Source organism: Notechis scutatus, chromosome 1, assembly GCF_049901735.1.
Source record: "Notechis scutatus isolate UNSWTSFEM ecotype Mainland chromosome 1, rNotScu1.2, whole genome shotgun sequence".
Lineage (NCBI taxonomy): Eukaryota > Metazoa > Chordata > Lepidosauria > Squamata > Elapidae > Notechis > Notechis scutatus.
This window is the reverse complement of record NC_142009.1, coordinates 62,167,125-62,185,472: the sequence shown is the minus strand read 5'-3', so window position 1 is coordinate 62,185,472 and position 18,348 is coordinate 62,167,125.

The window sequence follows — 18,348 nt, the reverse complement described above, 5'->3', positions numbered from 1 at the left end:
TGAGATTAGATATGTGATTTGCATTTGGGTATTTAAGATAGGGGTGGGATTCTACTGGTTCTCACCGGTTCTGTAGAACCCTTTGTTAACTTTCTAAGCAGTTCAGAGAACCAATAGTTAGAAGAAATCTCCTTTTGTTTTTTTCCACCCTTATTACATTCTTGGCAGTATTCCTAGACTTACAGTCTCTGAAGGAGGTTTTTTTTTTTTTTTTACTTTCTTAAAGGGGTAGGGTTTTTTAAGCTTTTTACTCGGCTGTTGGGAGGAGATACTCCCCTGGATAAACTTCCCGCTACATGCAACAATCAGCACTTTGAAGAAATAATTGAATAACCGGAAAGGAGCTTTTAACGACAAGGAACCAAGATGAGTGACATTCAGCAAGGCTTCTTGGCTAGCTAGAAAGATTGACATTCAAACATGAGTTTACATACCCTTTCTGGGTTTTGGTCTAAAACCGGTTTTTGGTGAAGTTTAATTTTTTCCTTGGTGATGTTTAATCCTGTGTTTATTAATGGGATAATTTTCCCTATTCAGCTTTGTTTGGAAGGAAAAAGGTTAATCTCTGTTTCTGAAAATAATCTGGCTACTCCCTGTGTCTATTTGTTCTGGTAATTGGTTTAACAAGCAGCAGCTACTGTTGTGATTTAATTATTTGTATTGTGTTTGAATTTTTTCCTGCCTCATGGTTTCTTTTTCTGTCTGGGGAGGGGGTCTTCCTTCATTGCTTTAGTGGTATCTGGCACTGTCCTTTTGGGGTGTACTTCCAAGAGGCAGGATGCAAGCTTGGCGCTGATTTTTTTACTATCTTTCTGGGGGGCATGTGACCTTTTCTTAAATCTGGATGATTTCCTTAGGATATCTTGTGAGGTGAGACCAGCTGGTATCTTTAAGTGGTGCAAATGGTTCTAAGGATTGCTTTTCCTAGGTGTGCTCTTTCTGGAGAGCTTAAATGACCTCTTTGCTAAAGGGTTTCGCTTTATGAGCAAAAGTTGTCTTCTGATAGTTAGCATTGCATTTTAACTATGTTAATTCCTCAAGGTGCTCTAGCACCCTGCCTGATTTGTAACTCTGGCTTGCAGGTATTTTTAATCTAATGATTGGTATTTAGGGCAGCTTTTTGCAAGCAAAGAAGCTTTTTGTATTTTTGTATAGGTAATCCTTGACTTACAACAGTTCATTTAGTGACCATTCAAAGTTACAATGGCAAAAAAGTGACTTATAACCATTTTTCACACTTACGACCATTGCAGCATCCCCACAGTCATGAGAAGCCAGGCGAGGAGAAGCGCCCCTCAACATGAGTGACATCGAGTTGGCCATGCCTACCCAGTCACATGACTACCAAACCACACCCACCAACTAAGCCATACCCATAGAACCGGTTGTTTAAAAATTTGAATCCCACCCCTGATTTAAGATTTAATTAGTATTTTCCACCTCTATATAATTTATGTAATTAATATGCAAAAGAAGAAAAAATGTTTTTGTATTTGAGATTACTATAAGAAGCAAAATAATTTTAGCAAAGAAAAAAAAAACATACTGAGTGACATGTTTATATGCATGGAACTAATGCTGTAACTAGCTAGTACTGAGCTAAATGTCCCCGGGGAGATCTGACAAGTTCTTTAACAATTGTTTTATGATGGTTTTAAGGTTGCTGTATTTTTCTTTCTACTATTAAAAAAAACATTAATTGAAAGTCAAAAAGTTGTTTTGATGCCTGGCTTTGTAGAAGAATGTGAACATGCTGATTCTCTGTGCATGTAGCTTTTTTCTTAGCATCACCCTGACAGCTTAGGTAAAGGAACAGCTGCTGTTCTGGAAAAGTAATTAGAGAGTGAAATTTTAATGCAGTTAGGAAGACCCTCCTGGCTGTCAAGGGGTCAAAATCCAATGGATTATACACATTCTATACAGATGAAATTAAACAAAGTTGCTCCTTAAATGGAGAGAAGTGATGGTACAAATTAATGCCTCATTAGCTTCCATCCTAATCCACTAAGTCAGAGCATTATCTATAAATTAGCCAGTGCAGGAGTTTGGAGGGAAATATGCCATAATCATGGAGTGCTCCAACTCTATTACCTGAGTATCTTGCCTGTAGTTTTTGTTGTTGTTAATGTACCTCTTTTCAAAGATTTTCCATGGCGCTGTTAGTTTTACAGTGCCAAGGCAAATATGTTTTAATCCAATCAAATAACCAAGAAGTTTCCCAAGTTTCACCAGAGTCAGACTATTGATTCCCTTTCTCTAAATGCATTTTTAGAGCTATTGATTCCTTTGTAGCCTTTGATCTAAAATTTGTACTTGCCCTTGAGCTTGGCTATCCAAGTGTCCTTTTCTTGGGAGTTCACATAGACAGATTTGCTGTCTCACAGTGTTGAGATCAGTCCAGGTTTTGCTTGGCTTCTACATCCATTTTGTTTGAACCTTTTTTAATCTTTATTTCCAGGGTCATTATCATAATTTCCTTTTATGTTTTACCTTGTAGACCTTGAGAGATTTGTGGCCCTTGGCTAAGGCCCTAACTATTGTGACCAATATTTTAGTGATAAAAGTTTATACCTACCATTTCTGGGGAGCTTAAGTGCCATCGTGGGTGAGTTGTATCTCTCCTGGGTATTTAGGAGGATTCTTCATTTCAGGGTTAAATATTCAAAACACTTCAGATTTATTTTATTTCATCAGCTATTATATTTACATATCACCTTTCCCCCTGTCTAAGCACTCAAGATGATTTCTTCTTCTTCTTCTTCTTCTTCTTCTTCTTCTTCTTCTTCTTCTTCTTCTTCTTCTTCTTCTTCTTCTTCTTCTTCTTCTTCTTCTTCTTCTTCTTCTTCTTCTTCTTCTTCTTCTTCTTCTTCTTCTTCTTCTTCTTCTTCTTCTCCTCCTCCTCCTCCTCCTCCTCCTCCTCCTTCTCCTTCTCCTTCTCCTTCTCCTTCTCCTTCTTTCGTGATGTGATATTGTGAGCAGGTGGCTGTGATGTGACGTTCCGGGTTTTGGTTGGCTCTGAGTTTGAGGCCTGGCTATGTGTTCATGGCATGTGTCAGTTTGCTTGGTTTGGGGTCGGGGGATGTGGCAGCTGGCAGACTCAAACTCAGAACCAAACCAAAACCCGGAACATCACATCACAGCCACCCACTCACGATATCACATCAATATCACATCACGAAACTCAGGAGGTTACACCACAAAACTTCAGGATGTTACAACACAGCCAATGACCCAGGAGATTACAGCAGAAGACCCAGGATGCCACAACAATAGAATTCAGAATCTCATCACACAGCCCATTTCCCAGGTTGGTACAACACAGGAGGCTGATACCAATACCTCAGCCACACAGATTCTTACGAAAAAGCCAACCAATCTGCAAACATCAACTCCATCAACCAATCAAGAAATAACAACACAGCCAACCTCCTTACCAGTATTTATAGAGAGATGGCAGTTCCGATCACGTTTTGCTTGCACAAGCACGAAGCCAAAAGCACTAGCCTGAAGATGGCAAGTGGGACCTCGTTGAAACGTTGCCAAGATGGAATAAATAGTTTAGTCATGGATGATTAATAACTGATAAATATATAAGCATATGTTAGTTCGACAATGTGAAGACTGATATAAGTTGTGAGTAAAGGACTACAAAAGGATAGCACAAAAGATATGTAACCAACTGACACAGTGTATGTACACTGCTCAAAAAAATAAAGGGAACACTTAAACAACACAATGTAACTCCAAGTCAATCACACTTCTGTGAAATCAAAGTGTCCACCTAGGTAGCAACACTGATTGACAATCAATTTCACATGCTGTTGTGCAAATGGAATAGACAACAGGTGGAGCATAGGCAGTTAACAAGACATCCCCAATAAAGGAGTGGTTCTGCAGGTGGTGACTACAGACCACTTCCCAGTTCCTATGCTTTCTGGCTGATGGTTTGGTCACTTTTGAATGCTGGCGGTACTTTCACTCTAGTGGTAGCATGAGACGGAGTCTACAACCCACACAAATGGCTCAGGTAGTGCAGCTCATCCAGGATGGCACATCAATGCGAGCTGTGGCAAGAAGGTTTGCTGTGTCTGTCAGTGTAGTGTCCAGAGCATGGAGGCGCTACCAGGAGACAGGCCAGTACATCAGGAGACGTGGAGGAGGCCGTAGAAGGGCAACAACCCAGCATCAGGACCACTACCTCCGCCTTTGTGCAAGAAGGGACAGGAGGAGCACTGCCAGAGCCCTGCAAAATGACCTCCAGTGGGCCACAAATGTGCATGTGGCTGATCAAATGGTCAGAAACAGACTCCATGAGGGTGGTATGAGGGCCCGACATCCACAGGTGGGGGTTGTGCTTATAGCCCAACACCGTGCAGGACATTTGGCATTTGCCGGAAAACACCAAGATTGGCAAATTCGCCACTGGCGCCCTGTGCTCTTCACAGATGAAAGCAGGTTCACACTGAGCACATGTAACAGATGTGACAGGGTCTGGAGACACCGTGGAGAATGTTCTGCTACCTGCAACGTCCTCCAGCATGACCGGTTTGGCAGTGGGTTAGTAATGGTGTGGGGTGGCATTTCTTTAGGGGGCCGCACAGCCCTCCATGTGCTCGCCAGAGGTAGCCTGACTGCCAAAAGGTACTGAGATGAGATCCTCAGACCCCTTGAGACCATATACTGGCCCTGGGTTCCTCCTAATGCATGGCAATGCTAGACCTCATGTGGCTGGAGTGTGTCAGCAGTTCCTGCAAGATGAAGGCACTGATGCTATGGACTGGGCCACCCATTCCCCAGACCTGAATCCAATTGAGCACATCTGGGACATCATGTCTTGCTCCATTCACCAATGCCACATTGCACCACAGACTGTCCAGGAGTTGGGGAAGCTTTAGTCCAGGTGTGGGAGGAGATCCCTCAGGAGACCATCTGTCATCTCATCAGGACCATGACCAGGCATTGTAGGGAGGTCATACAGGCACATGGAGGCTACACACACTACTGAGCCTCATTTTGACTTGTTTTAAGGACATTACATCAAAGTTGGATCAGCCTGTAGTGTTTTTTTTCCACTTTAATTTTGAGTGTAACTCCAAATCCAGACCTCCATGGGTTGCTAAATTTGATTTCCATTGATAATTTTTGTGTGATTTTGTTGTCAGCACATTCAACTATGCAATGAACAAAGTATTTAATAAGAATATTTCATTCATTCAGATCTAGGATGTCTTATTTTTGTGTTCCCTTTATTTTTTTGAACAGTGTATATAACATGGAAGATGGTTTTACATTTTTATGTTTTGTATGTGTACATTTGTTTTTAAAAATAAAAAAATTATAAAAAGATATTCTCAATCTTACACAGGAAAAGACCCAAACACACAAAGACCTGCATACCTGTACCTATGAAAATCTAAATATATATATATATATATATATATATATATATATATATATATATATATATATATATATATATATATATATAATAATGTTTTCTTAAATTTTTGTGGGTACTTACATGTAGAAAAATTAGTACCCGCCTGGATGAACACAAAAATGCAGTAAAAAAGCTGGAACACACTTCCTCACTAGTCCAACACATGAAAGCAACAGGTCATAGCATCGACTTCAATGGCACCAAAACCCTAGCCACTATATAAAAAAAACCAGCCACAGAATTATCAGAGAAGCCATAGAGATTGAAAAAAGACCTGAAAGCATGAATAGAAGAGATGATTCTACCAGACTGTCAATTATTTGGAAGCCTGCACTCACAAACAAAAAAATCTCCACACCACAAGCAAACACCTGGGCACAAACAGATCCCCCCTGATACCTCCAGCTCAAACACACCCCAACCAGGCACCCAGATGAAACCTAGCTTCCTAATAAATGATAGCCATCCATTTACTCGGAGCCAAGCCGCACTAAAAGCCTCCAATACAGGAAACACAATCAAGACAAAATCAAGACAATCAAGACAAAAAAAGCCACAAAACAGACAGAAGATATTAGAAACACCAATCAAGCAGAACACAGCAAACTCCAAGACCAATAAACACAGACCAAGACTCCCAACCAATCAGGATGACGAAAAAACCATTCTGGCACAGCAGTAGGCTAGCCCCAAATTTAAAACAGAAATGGCTGTGAAAGTCTGACTCAAAGACGAACACAATACAGAAACCTGATGATAGCAGATGAGATTCTGCCGAAATATTGCTACAACTTTAAAAGCACAACTATAATGATGTGGGAAAATACCCGAACAAAGCTGAATATCATACATGCATACATACATACATACATACATACATACATAAATACATACATATATGTTTTCTTAAATTTTCACGGGTATTTATATGTATGGTATTCAGCTTTGTTCGGGTATTTTCCCACATCATTATAGTTGTGCTTTTAAAGTTGTAGCAATGTTTCGGCAGAATCTCATCTGCCATCATCAGGCTTCTGTATTGTGTTCATCTGTGAGTCTCTCATCTGCCATCATCAGGCTTCTGTATAGTGTTTGTCTGTGAGTCTCACAGACGAACACTATACAGAAGCCTGATGATGGCAGATGAGATTCTGCCGAAACGTTGCTACAACTTTAAAAGCACAACTATAATGACGTGGGAAAATACCTGAACAAAGCTGAATACCATACATACATACATACATACATACATACATACATACATACATACATACATAATTTTTAATATAAAAATGGCCTGGTGGTCATATGGGTGGGTGGCCGTGGCCAAGCCAACATCACTTCTTTTCCCTTGTTGTTCTTTCTCTCTCTTTTCTCTCTCTGTTTTCTCTTTCTCTCCCTCTCTCTCTCAGTCCCCGGGAGTGGGGTGGGGGGAAGGTGGTGGGAATCTGACATGGTTGGTCGTCTTGACTTTGCTGCGGAAAGTAAGCTGAAAGAGCAAAATAAGGCGGGAAAAGCTCCAGGTTGTTTTGAGCGCCTCCTCAGTATGCTGCGACCCACCAAAAATTTCTCATGGCCCACCAGTTGGCAACCACTGATTTATATCAAGATGAAAGAAATGTTCTTAAATATTGAACAATTGACAGTTAAAAGATTTGAAAAATATGCATTTTTCCATTTCCTCAATACTGGGATAGTAGAAATTAAATGCTTATTACCTTAGAGAGCATTATATATTCTGAGAGCCCACAGGAGAAAGAATGATCTAGTTAGTATACCAGATAGTTTCTGGCAGTGAGAATATCTTCACAAAGTCCTCTCCTGCTGACTTTATAACTGGGAGCATTCATAGCAGGAAAGGAGGCTCTTCAGATCATCATTGCTACTTGGAGCTTTAAAGGTCACCACCAAAATCTTAAATCATGTAACAGATTGCCAGGACAAATTCTTCAAGAAAGACATCCAGTGGTCCTGCACCTTACACTGATTAGCAAACTTGCAATTGCAACTTCCAGATACTTTTCAGAGATGGCTTTCATGAAAAGCACATTATAATTATCAAGTGGGATTGTAGTTATGATTGTCAGCCCCACCAGCTAAACCAAAACCAGAAAATAAAGTCTACAAAAAAATCTAGACTTTTATTAGAAATATACTGTATTGAAATTGGCTATAATAACAAGAATTTGAAAGTCTGTGTTTAACTCTCCTCTTCTTCTACCCAAGTAAATTAGGGATGTATTTAACTAAATCACTTTCAAATATTATTTTGCTTCCTAGAATACAAAAAAATGTTTAAGTCCTCTTTGTCTAAATACAAGGTTCTTCTAGTTCCTGCCTATTTCTATCAAGATCATTTACATCACTGTTTACACGATGTGAATTTTTTTTTTGCCAAGTCTGACTGAAAAAGTTAGGCAGATTTATAGTTGCCCCTCTACCAATAATTATGCAAACATGCTTTTCCTCACAACTGCCACTTATGAATCTAACAACAACTGGATGATCAAGAAGAATGATCAAACTATGGAGCTGCTCTTCCTAGGGACTGCAAGCCCATCTAAAATAGGCTTCACTTCAATTCCCAAGCATACTTTGCTTCTTACCAACTTTATCTCTGTTTTATCTGGAATTAATTTCAATGTTTTAGCCCTCATCCAGCAAATTATTAAGATTAGGCAATTTTCAGTAGCACTAATTACTTCCTTGAAGTTAGTTGGCAGAGAGCAGAGGAGTTAAAAGCCATCAGCATATTAATATTACTTCACTCTAAAGCTCTGAATTATTTTACCCAACAATGGTTAGATAATAATCAGCATAGGGAACAAAATGGAATCCATGGGACACCATAGGTAAATTACTCACTCTAACTAAGTTTTCTACACATGACTCAATAGAAAGGACCAGAACTATTGCACAACATTGCTTCAATGTTCAGCTCAGACAATGGCTCAAAAAGATACCATGATCAATTGCATAAAAAAACATTAGTTTAGGAGAACAGGAAAGGTTGCATCTAGTTTCCAACATTGATCATCCACTGAGGTAAACCAACAGTCTCAGCACCATGCTCCAGATAAGATCCCAGTGAAAGTTTTATGTAAAGAGTTTCATGCAAAGGTATTCAAAGCTACAAGTTTACTGCTTTTTTCACTGTCTGACTGTGCTCTACCTCCTTTCTTAATACCCTTGTGAATTTAGGGAGGTTTCTAAGCCACTTCTCTATACTTTCTGCTTGTTCTGTTTTTAAGATATGCTTTTCTTCTTCTTGCTTTGGGGCCAGTTCTTATCTATTTCCACCAACTTGACCTTTCTTACACTCTACATCATACTACATTCAAAAAGGCATAATCTCTATTCTTAATTAATCCCAACCTTAACTAATCAGGAGAAGCAAACTCATCAGCCCTCAAAGCCATCCATAGGATCAAGATCTATGGCCTGGAAAGGGCCGTATCAGCATATCAGTATAAGCAATTACTAAGGTTCTTTCCCTATATCCTGTCTCCAAAGCAAAGTCTCACCAGGAATCACTGCTTATTCTAACTCTTGATGGAGATGACACAAAGTACACAAGAGGATCCTTTAAAAAATGAGCCCCTGGGTTTGCTCAGTGGTATTCCAGCCTTCTCTCTGTTTGCTTCATTTTTACTAGCAGCTTGAAAATTCAAACAGCTGTTTCCCTTCTACTAAAAGGAAGAGGCTGCTATCAACTTTCTGAGCTATGCACCTACTTGAATCAGGACTTCAACACACCAGATGCTGCCAAACAACCCTTTATTGAGTACATAGCATTGGCACTTAGTGAAGTGAATTTAGCTCTATGAGACTTCCCTACTTCAGCATCACAAGAAGGCTTGAACCCCTGCTCCCTTCAGGTGTTCCAAGTCACGCTGGTCAACCCTTAATAACTTCTATCTTGGTTTGGTCTCAGCAGCTCTTCATCATTACAACCTTGATCCCCATGCTGGTCTGACTGCTGTTATGTCCAGCTAGGTAAGGCACCACACACCCCAACAACCCCCTCCATGTTTCATTCCTCATCCCCCTCCATGCTTCCCCAATCCACCCCCAAGTATGGCAAAAACAAAATGGAGTGCAAGTAAGCCTAACTTCGTCCATGCCATTTTGGAGATTGACAGCTGCTTAAAGTGATTATCTGGATCTTCAATAGTACCATCAGTAGATGAAACAAGAAATTCCCCAACTATCCCTGTGAAGTTTATAGTTAAAACTGATCAGAGAATCATCTGTTGGTGACAATGGGAGGGTGCATGATTAGTGCTTGCCCACTGTCTACATTTTGAGAATGGCATTGGCAAGGACAACAGCAGATCAGCTCACAATAGTTTCTGAGCAAGCAAATATGGTGTGTCTATGGAAGGGATTACAGCTTAAGGAAAAGGCACATTTGAAAGTATTCAATTTTATTTACACTTTTGCAACTAACTGTCTTGGGACCAGGATATTCTAATAATGAATATCTATCTATCTTCCCATCTTCATGATAGAAACCAGGATCTGAACTTTGGATATATCATCTTGTTTTGGTTTTTGTTTGTTTTCTTCTGGAGATCATAACGTTGCAGAGCATTTGCACTGTTTTGAATTTCCAACTCCAAAACTGGAGACCAGAGGATAATCTAAGCCCAGTTTTCAACATCATTCATCAACCAAGAATGCAGGTTGTTTGCATTCTTCTCAACCAATGCAATGCAATCAAACTCATAATACTTTCCATCCTTTTCTTTACCATGGTATAGATAATTCATGCTATACAGTACATGAATTACAGAAGTTCCTTCTGTTCCCATATTTGATTTGCCATATTATACATTTGAGTTTGAGTATGCATGTGAAAATTATGATATGTGAAAATATTCAACTTAAAAGATGGATATAAATACTTGGAAAATAATCCATAAATTCATACCATGCTGTCATATATTTTATTACTTACAGTTTACTGTCATAACACAATCAGTAGGAAGGTAGTAACAGCCAAATCAATAAAAATATTTGGGCATTTTTCTTGTACAGTTCCAGTAGTATTTCTCTGGAGAAAGCTCAAATAAGGATCTGTACAGTTTCATGGACATAAAAGGTAAAGTCAGCACATAAACCCACATTTCTACTTTTGCTCATTGTAACGTTATTCAAAGATAAAATCTTGAAATAATGCCTGAGGATGGCAAGCTTTAAACACACACAAAACACATTCACATTTTTCTTTAAACACACACAAAACACATACACATTTTTCTCTAAAAGACAACAATGCATACATTGTTACAGGGCTTTTTAAATAAACGTGTGCCAATTTCTGTTATAGAAATGCAAAACATGTACACAGAGCTTTCTACAGTTTCTTAATTGTCCCTCTCCCTTCATCCCTGATTCACCGTGTCCCTTATCTCTACTTTGCCATGCTAACTCTGTTAGCAATTACTTTAAGTACTTTCATTTCTGGGCTTGGTTTTTGCCCAGAGAGGATGAGGAAAGAAGGAGAAATTTCCTTTCCTGAGATTCTTAGAAGTCCAGCATTTTGGCCCAGGTTTTTTTTTTTGTTTGTTTTTTTTGCTAACTCCCAATCTGTCCTTTCCAAATGTTTCCATCTGTGTACTTTTTTTTAACCAGCCAATCTGTGCTACAGATGTTTTTGAAGTCCTGCATGCTTCTGTTGGGTCTTGAGTTGAAGATTCCTGCTCCCTCCTAGGTTCCTATCTCCAACTGTTCCTTGATTCACATAGCTGTGATCTACACAGCATAAACACAACATCAGCAACCTCTGTTGTTGCCTAACAGATCTGCCTCATTTATACTTTCACTGAGAAACAGATATCTTAATTAGCCCAGAAGTTTCTCAGTATCTACTAAGTAACTAACAGACCAAATTTTCTAACCTTGAGATTAATTTGCAATGCCTGTGTCCATCAGAGCATCTCCTCCTGCCACATAACCTTCCCTAATTTGCTACCTTTGAAATTGATTGCTGGGAATTATTGCTGAATCTATTCTCTGCAGCACCAGGTTGGGAGAAAACTGTAAGAGGCACAGTTAGCCATCTACCAAAATCCTTGAAATGCCTGCTAGGAAATGAGTAAAAGCAGGAAAATGTTCCGCAAACTTTCATGTGATGTGTTCAGAAGCTAAATTATGAAACATCAGGATGCTTTTAAATCCTAAAACAAAACTAGGGACCAAAAATAAAATAGGTATTTTAGCCAATTTTCAGAACACTATAAAAATCAGTACAGATTATTCAACCACATTTTTAAATCAATAACTTGATGGTCCTTGGCTCTTTAAAGATGTACTATTTCATAACTTTGCTACACAATGTATTTCCTGTGTAAAGACTCAGACAAGGGAGTTTGGTGGGCTGGGAAGGAGAACCTAATCTATCCCTACAGGAGCTAAAACAAATCTAACCAACAGTCAGTTTTTATTTTTCTGTGCTGATTTGTTTATAGTTGGCTTTGCCATTTTAATATTCAGAATGTGATGGGTTTGGAAAAAGGAAACAAATAGGAATACAATGAAGAAATTTTTTATATTCATTGTAGGAAACTCACGTGTCATTTGTTAAGAGCTCCTTCCTCCTTGTGGCGGCATGGTCACTATGGGTTAAATTTGAGTCACCACATGACAGTTTTATTCTTACAATTTATAGTGGTATAAGTTTGATATAGCACAGTATTATGGCAGGTATTTTTAATTAATATTTTGTACCCCAAAGAATGCCACACCGCCATATGGTAGAAGCAAAAAAGATAATTTATAACACACTTAGTTACTAGTCTAACAAATGAGTTCGCAGGATGCATACCTGAAATGATTAGATGGGAATACAGTGTTTCTGTTCTGTGCTGATCATTTTCTTGGAAAGCTGAGTACAATGCAAAGAAGAATAAGCTATTACAGGCAGCACAAGGAGAAAAGAACATTTGAGCAGACATGTTCCCAAAAAACAAAAGGAAGCATTTGGAGTTCAGTCATTTTACACAGATTTTAAGGCTCTGATTGAGCAAGATAGAAGAAAAGGAATTGTTAAATAGCAATGTTTGTAGCAACTTCCTTTCAAGGGTAGTCCATCAGCTCTATTTCATTTGGATGGGGCCTCCCTATGCATTTAGTTGAGTTGAATCCCGGGTATCTGCTCCCAAATTCTGCCTTGATGGCATCACTGAGAAATACCTAAAGACTTCTGCTAAGAGTTCCTGAGAAGTAAATAACAATACATAGCATTTGCATATGAAGTACATTAAAAGGAAATAAGCAAGACAGTCCAAGGTAGATAAAACCATCAAAAACATTTCTACATAGGTGCTACTCAGTTGCAGTCATGGGGAAGCAAATACATGACCATGTGGCAAAGACAATGCAAGCAACTGTATTTGTATGGGCATCTATGGGGAAGGGAAAACCAAGGAGGGCAAGTGATGAAATTCTACATGATGTGAGTTATGTACTTGCATCCAACATTTACATGCCAGAAAAAAAGGCTATGGGTTGCATTGTGATAGGATGCATTTTTTTTTTTTTTTTTTTTTTGTCATTTTGCTTTACATTGGATGGCTGTGTATGGGCTATTCAGAGAGATGAAGGCTAATGGCATTATCATCCAATTGGAGAAAAGCTTGATCAAGTAATGGTAATTCACTTCATCCAACAGATTCTTATGATTAATTTGGGCCTGGAAATTATTCAGTCTAAATTGGGGGATGGGGAGTTGAGATGTTAGACAGGCTTGGGTCTCCCTGGCTTTTTGTAACAAGGAGAATGTTTTGACTTCCTTTCACTTGAGAAGTTCAAGTGCTAATGGAAAATTATCAAGAGAGCCCAAATGGGGGAGCAAGGGAATTACTCCTGGAATATCCCTTCCCTCAAAGCAGTACTTAGTAAGTGCTTGATAATGGTTAATGGGGACATTATATGTTGGTAGTGCTGCACACCAGCCTTTTCAGCTGCATGGATCTGTAGTTTGGATGGACTCAATAGTATTGGCTATGAATTGATCATTCAAGCAGACCTCTTTTCTAAAACTGCCCAAAGCAACCTCATCCTAAGCAATTTGAACCATTTGACTTCTTTTTATTTTGCTTCATTGTATTCTGACATAAATGTCATGTGTTGCAAAGAGAATAAGGACATAGCACAACAATTTAAGTAGAAACATGGAAATGTTCCCAGTTCTCTTCCTCCTCCCATTTTCTGCCAGTGGATGAGAAACAAGTATAGTGATGCTTGTAATTTTGCCTGCTTGGGGATTTTCTGCATCCTGTTTAACCTCACAGGTTAAACCTCCTGAATTGGAACATTATCTCAGAGGATGACATGTTTTCAAAAAATGTGATATGGGCAAATATTGACCTGAGAATATTCCCATACAATGCCTTTTAAATTTGTAAACAGCGAATAAAAGACATACACTTACACTCTGCCCTTCATGAGCACAGCACATTAAAGAAAATGCTGGGAACGTGTTGCATTATGTATATATAGTTGAAGGAGCCTGTAGCTAGTTGCAAACCTAGAGGGAATACAAATCTTATTAGGGAAAAATTTGATATGGAAAATCTGTATACAGTACATTAACCTTAAATATCAAATTTATACTGGTAGCAGCAAGTTATCCTGCTCGTAATTCTTTTGAGCTGGCTGATCACAGAGGGAGCTTCTAGGTCTCCACAGTGCCTAAATACAGAAGGGTGGCCTTACCCAATATGTCTCAACCGGCTTATGTGTCTATGCAGCACTGCCCTCTGCTGGCTGTGACCCATTGAGCTGGTTCACATGTGCATTATATTTGGATTAACTTCTAGCACTTGCACCTGAGGGTTGGGGCAAGATTTCCCAAAGACTTGATAGCAAAGACTTTGAGAGCTCTTTCATCCTCTCTCTTACTCCTGCACTAATGAAGTGGGATGTCTCTATATATGGGTAGTTCTGATTAAGATCTGAATCCATAAATCAATGCACCCCATCATTTTGGAGGCATCGAATTTTACCCCAACTTATAATGCCCTGCTAGGATTCTCACGTGCTCCATGTAATCTTTCAGACTGACATGACACTTTAAAAGGGATCAAGTTTGTACTGATAAAAACAAGGTCAGAATGAAGATACGTGTGAAGAGAAACCATGGAGAAAGCTTCCCATCCATGTCAGCTGAATTTAAGAACTGTAGGAAGAAGCACTTACTCTACCAGTCAGGCATGGGACCAGACATGTTCCTCCTTCCTTAACAAGTAGGGGATAGTCTGTTATGGTTTGAGACCCATCAGGCAGTTCTGCTTGAAGCTTCCTTCTCAGCTTCATTCTGAACTGCTGGATAAAAGTATATAAAAAATGCTGTCAATAAAAGAGTCTCACCTCCCAGGTACTATTATATACTTTGATGATGATGAATGCCAGTAGCAATGAAATTCAGTCATCTGAAACTTGTTCAGCGACAACTAAGAGAAGGATGAAAATGAAACCCACTATTTGACGTACCCAAATGTCTCCTTGTTTTCTTTGAATCTGGGCAGTTGAATTTTTAAAATATTATTTCAGATATTTGTGTTCTGTGCCCACATCTGTCATGTCCATAAAGGACAGCTGTATAAATAGTCCAAGGTTATTTTGACATTTTAATGACCATGTGATTCATTCATTCATGTTCCATCTATTCATCATGATGGGTTCTGTTGCGCTCGAACAGCATTATCATTTGAATTCAAAGTCTTGTCAAACTTTCTGTCATAGGCAGTGGTGGGATTCAGACAGTTCGCACCACTTTGGGAGAACTGGTTGTTAACTTTCTGAGCAGTTTCGTGAACTGGTTGTTGGAAGAAATCATTAGGGCAGAGAACCGGTTGTTAAATTATTTGAATCCCACCACTGGTCATAGGTACTGCTTGAACAGAACACACAGACAGCAAAACTAAAACTGTTGCAACTTTCTGGTGTTTTCCCTGCCACACACATTTTTTGCCTAAGACATGGTAGGCCATTTTCCTATAAATCACCCAAAATGAGCAAGCAAACAAAGGAAATGGGCTGTTGGAAGGAAATCTGAATCACTCCCTTCACTCTGGAGATTCCCTTTCTACAGAAACCATCTCACCTCTCTTTCTGAATTGTTTCAGGCATCTTAGCTGAGAATACTTGCATACTATTTGTCATTTTTCTAATAGTGGCTCACAAGGGGATAAGTGTTTCCATTCTGTAAACTGAAAGTGGAAAAGCTGCTCTTGCATAAGACCTACAATACAGATCCTGGTAGGCAGGATTCCTTCAGAAACATCCATAAGATCTGAAAACTTAACCCAGTTATAAGAAATGTGATTCCTTTTTTGTTTAAAAAAGGGGCAATAGTAAATATACCCAGTGCAAAACTGTAGGTCCCTATTGGTCTATAATATACACTTTAACCTCCCCCAAACATACAGGAGTGATGTATTGATTTCCCACATCAGTCAGTGGGAGACATAGACAGCCTGATGGCTAAATTGAGATTGTGAACCAGGCCTAGGATCAAATAGAGGATTACATATGTGATCTAAATCAATCTGAGGTGAACTGCATATTTTTTTTCTTCCTGAAATGCCAGTTGGGATTAGAAGCCACTCTTGCTCTTAAAATTATATTGTCAGTGCTTATTCTGAACAAACAATAATCAAATGCTTCTGAGCAGGAGAGGATTAGATGATGCAAGAACAATTGCAAGGCTTGGATGCACTTTTGAACTTCTCCGTAATTCATTGTTTACGCCACATGCGAACCTTAGGAGGGCAGGTTGCAATGAATAATAAAAATTAAATATGCCCCATAACTTTTTAAAAAAGGGGGGGTGCGGCTTATATTCAAGTCAGTCTGATCAAAACTTCACATGTACATATTTCCATATGGGTACATAGAAACAACAGTTTTTCTGGAATTGTTCAAATCACATACACAGAGTTTTGTTTTGCATCCCTTTTCACTGCTTTTAATCAGAAAAGAGCTGGAAGGGACCTTGGAGGTCTTCTAGTCCAAACCCCTGCTCAAAACAAGAGACCTTATACCAGGGCTGTCAAATTCCCAGCCTGCAGGCTGGATGCGTCACAGGCTGGCCATGCCCACACCCAGTTTAGCAAAGGGGGGGGAAAGTCCCAATACGTCATGTGATGCCGCTGTGACGATATGAATTTGACACGCCTGCCCTGCCCTATACTATTTCAGTTTGGTGGTTGTTCAGTCTCTTCTTAAAAACCTCCAGTGATAATGCATATACATGTTCTGCTGGCAAGCTGTTCCACTGTTTAATTGTCCTCACTGTTAGGAAGTTTCTCCTTAATTCCAAGTTGCTTCTCTCCTTGATTAGTTTCCATCCATTGTTTCTTGTCTTGCCTTCTAGTGCTTTGGAAAATAAGTTGACCTTTTCTTCTTTATGGCAGCCCCTCAAATACTGGAATACTGCTATCATGTCACCCTTAGTCCTTCTTTTCTCCAGTTGGCCATACCCAATTCCTACAAGTGTTCTTCGTATGTTTTTGTCTCCAGGCCCATAGTTGCTCTTCTTTGCACTTTTTCCAAAGTCTCAACTTTTTTTTTTTTTTTTTTGTAATATGGTGACCAAAACTGGATGCAGTATTCCAGGTGTGGTCTTACTAAGGATTTATAAAGTGGTACTAATACTTCTTGTGATTTTGATTCTTTGCCTCTGTTTATACAACCAAGGAATGTATTAGCTTTTGGGGCTACTGCTGCACATTGCTGGCTCATGTTTAAGTGACGGCCCACTAGGACTCCAAGGTTCATCTCACAGTTACTGTTTTTGAGGCAGGTTTTACCTAATCTGTACTTGTATCTTTGGTTTTTCCTGTCTAAGTGTAAAATCTTGCTTTTCTTCCTATTAAATTTCATATTGTTGGATGGGGCTATTGGCATCACGGGTCCTGTTAGGGATAACATTGGTTACCTAACTTAGTTTGAGTAAAATAATATATATAAACTATGTTAGTGAGTTTAAGTGTATGTATCACTTTAAACTGTAAACCAAGTATTTTGGGTGCGGTTGTAAAATCACCATAAGAGGGAGCAAGAGAGCTCACTGTTTGCTGGCTTTTACTGGAATGCTGACAATGATGGATTGATGGTGATAACTGCGTGTTTGCTGAGAGAAGAAAAGGGGTTTGATTTTCTTCATATCTCTGACTGCAAAAGAGATATATCACTGGACTGATTGATTGTAAGTTTAATGAACTCTTCTTCGACACTGGACTTTGCAAACTGAATAAACCCCGGACTGACTGAACTTAGTGTATGACATATGGACCGTTTGGCTATGCTATAACTCTTGCTGGAATAAAAACTATTTAACTTGCACAGTGTATCTGTCTTACTGAGTGTAAGCTACTACAACATTTTTGTCTCACATATCTGCCTGCCTGCTAGACTGCCATTGCACGTTCTGCTAGGGTGTATATCCCTAACAGGTCCAAATTTAATGACAGTGACTTTTTAGCACCTCATGATCAACTGGTTACAAGCGGGCAAAGAGATGTCCATAAAAAGTGAAGGACTTATCTGGTTCCTATTTTTCTTTACTACTCTGTTTGCTCTTTGTATTAAAAGATTGTTAATTTGAAATCACTACTTTCTGCCTTTTTTCCTCAGGTACCACACTTGCACAACAAAAATGTGAGTACTACCCTCTACCCTCTAGTGGGTATAACTAAGTAGGTACAAGGCTTTGCCTGCATCTATAATGCATTTCCTTTTAATAAGTCTCCTGTTATAGTTATAAAACAACTACTTCACTAATATTTTGCTCACATCAGATTCCTGCTCTCAGGTACACTCATATTTATGTAAGGAATCCCTCAGCCTCTAAAAATGGCAATTATCTTATCATTTCCCTACAATTACTGGAATATTCA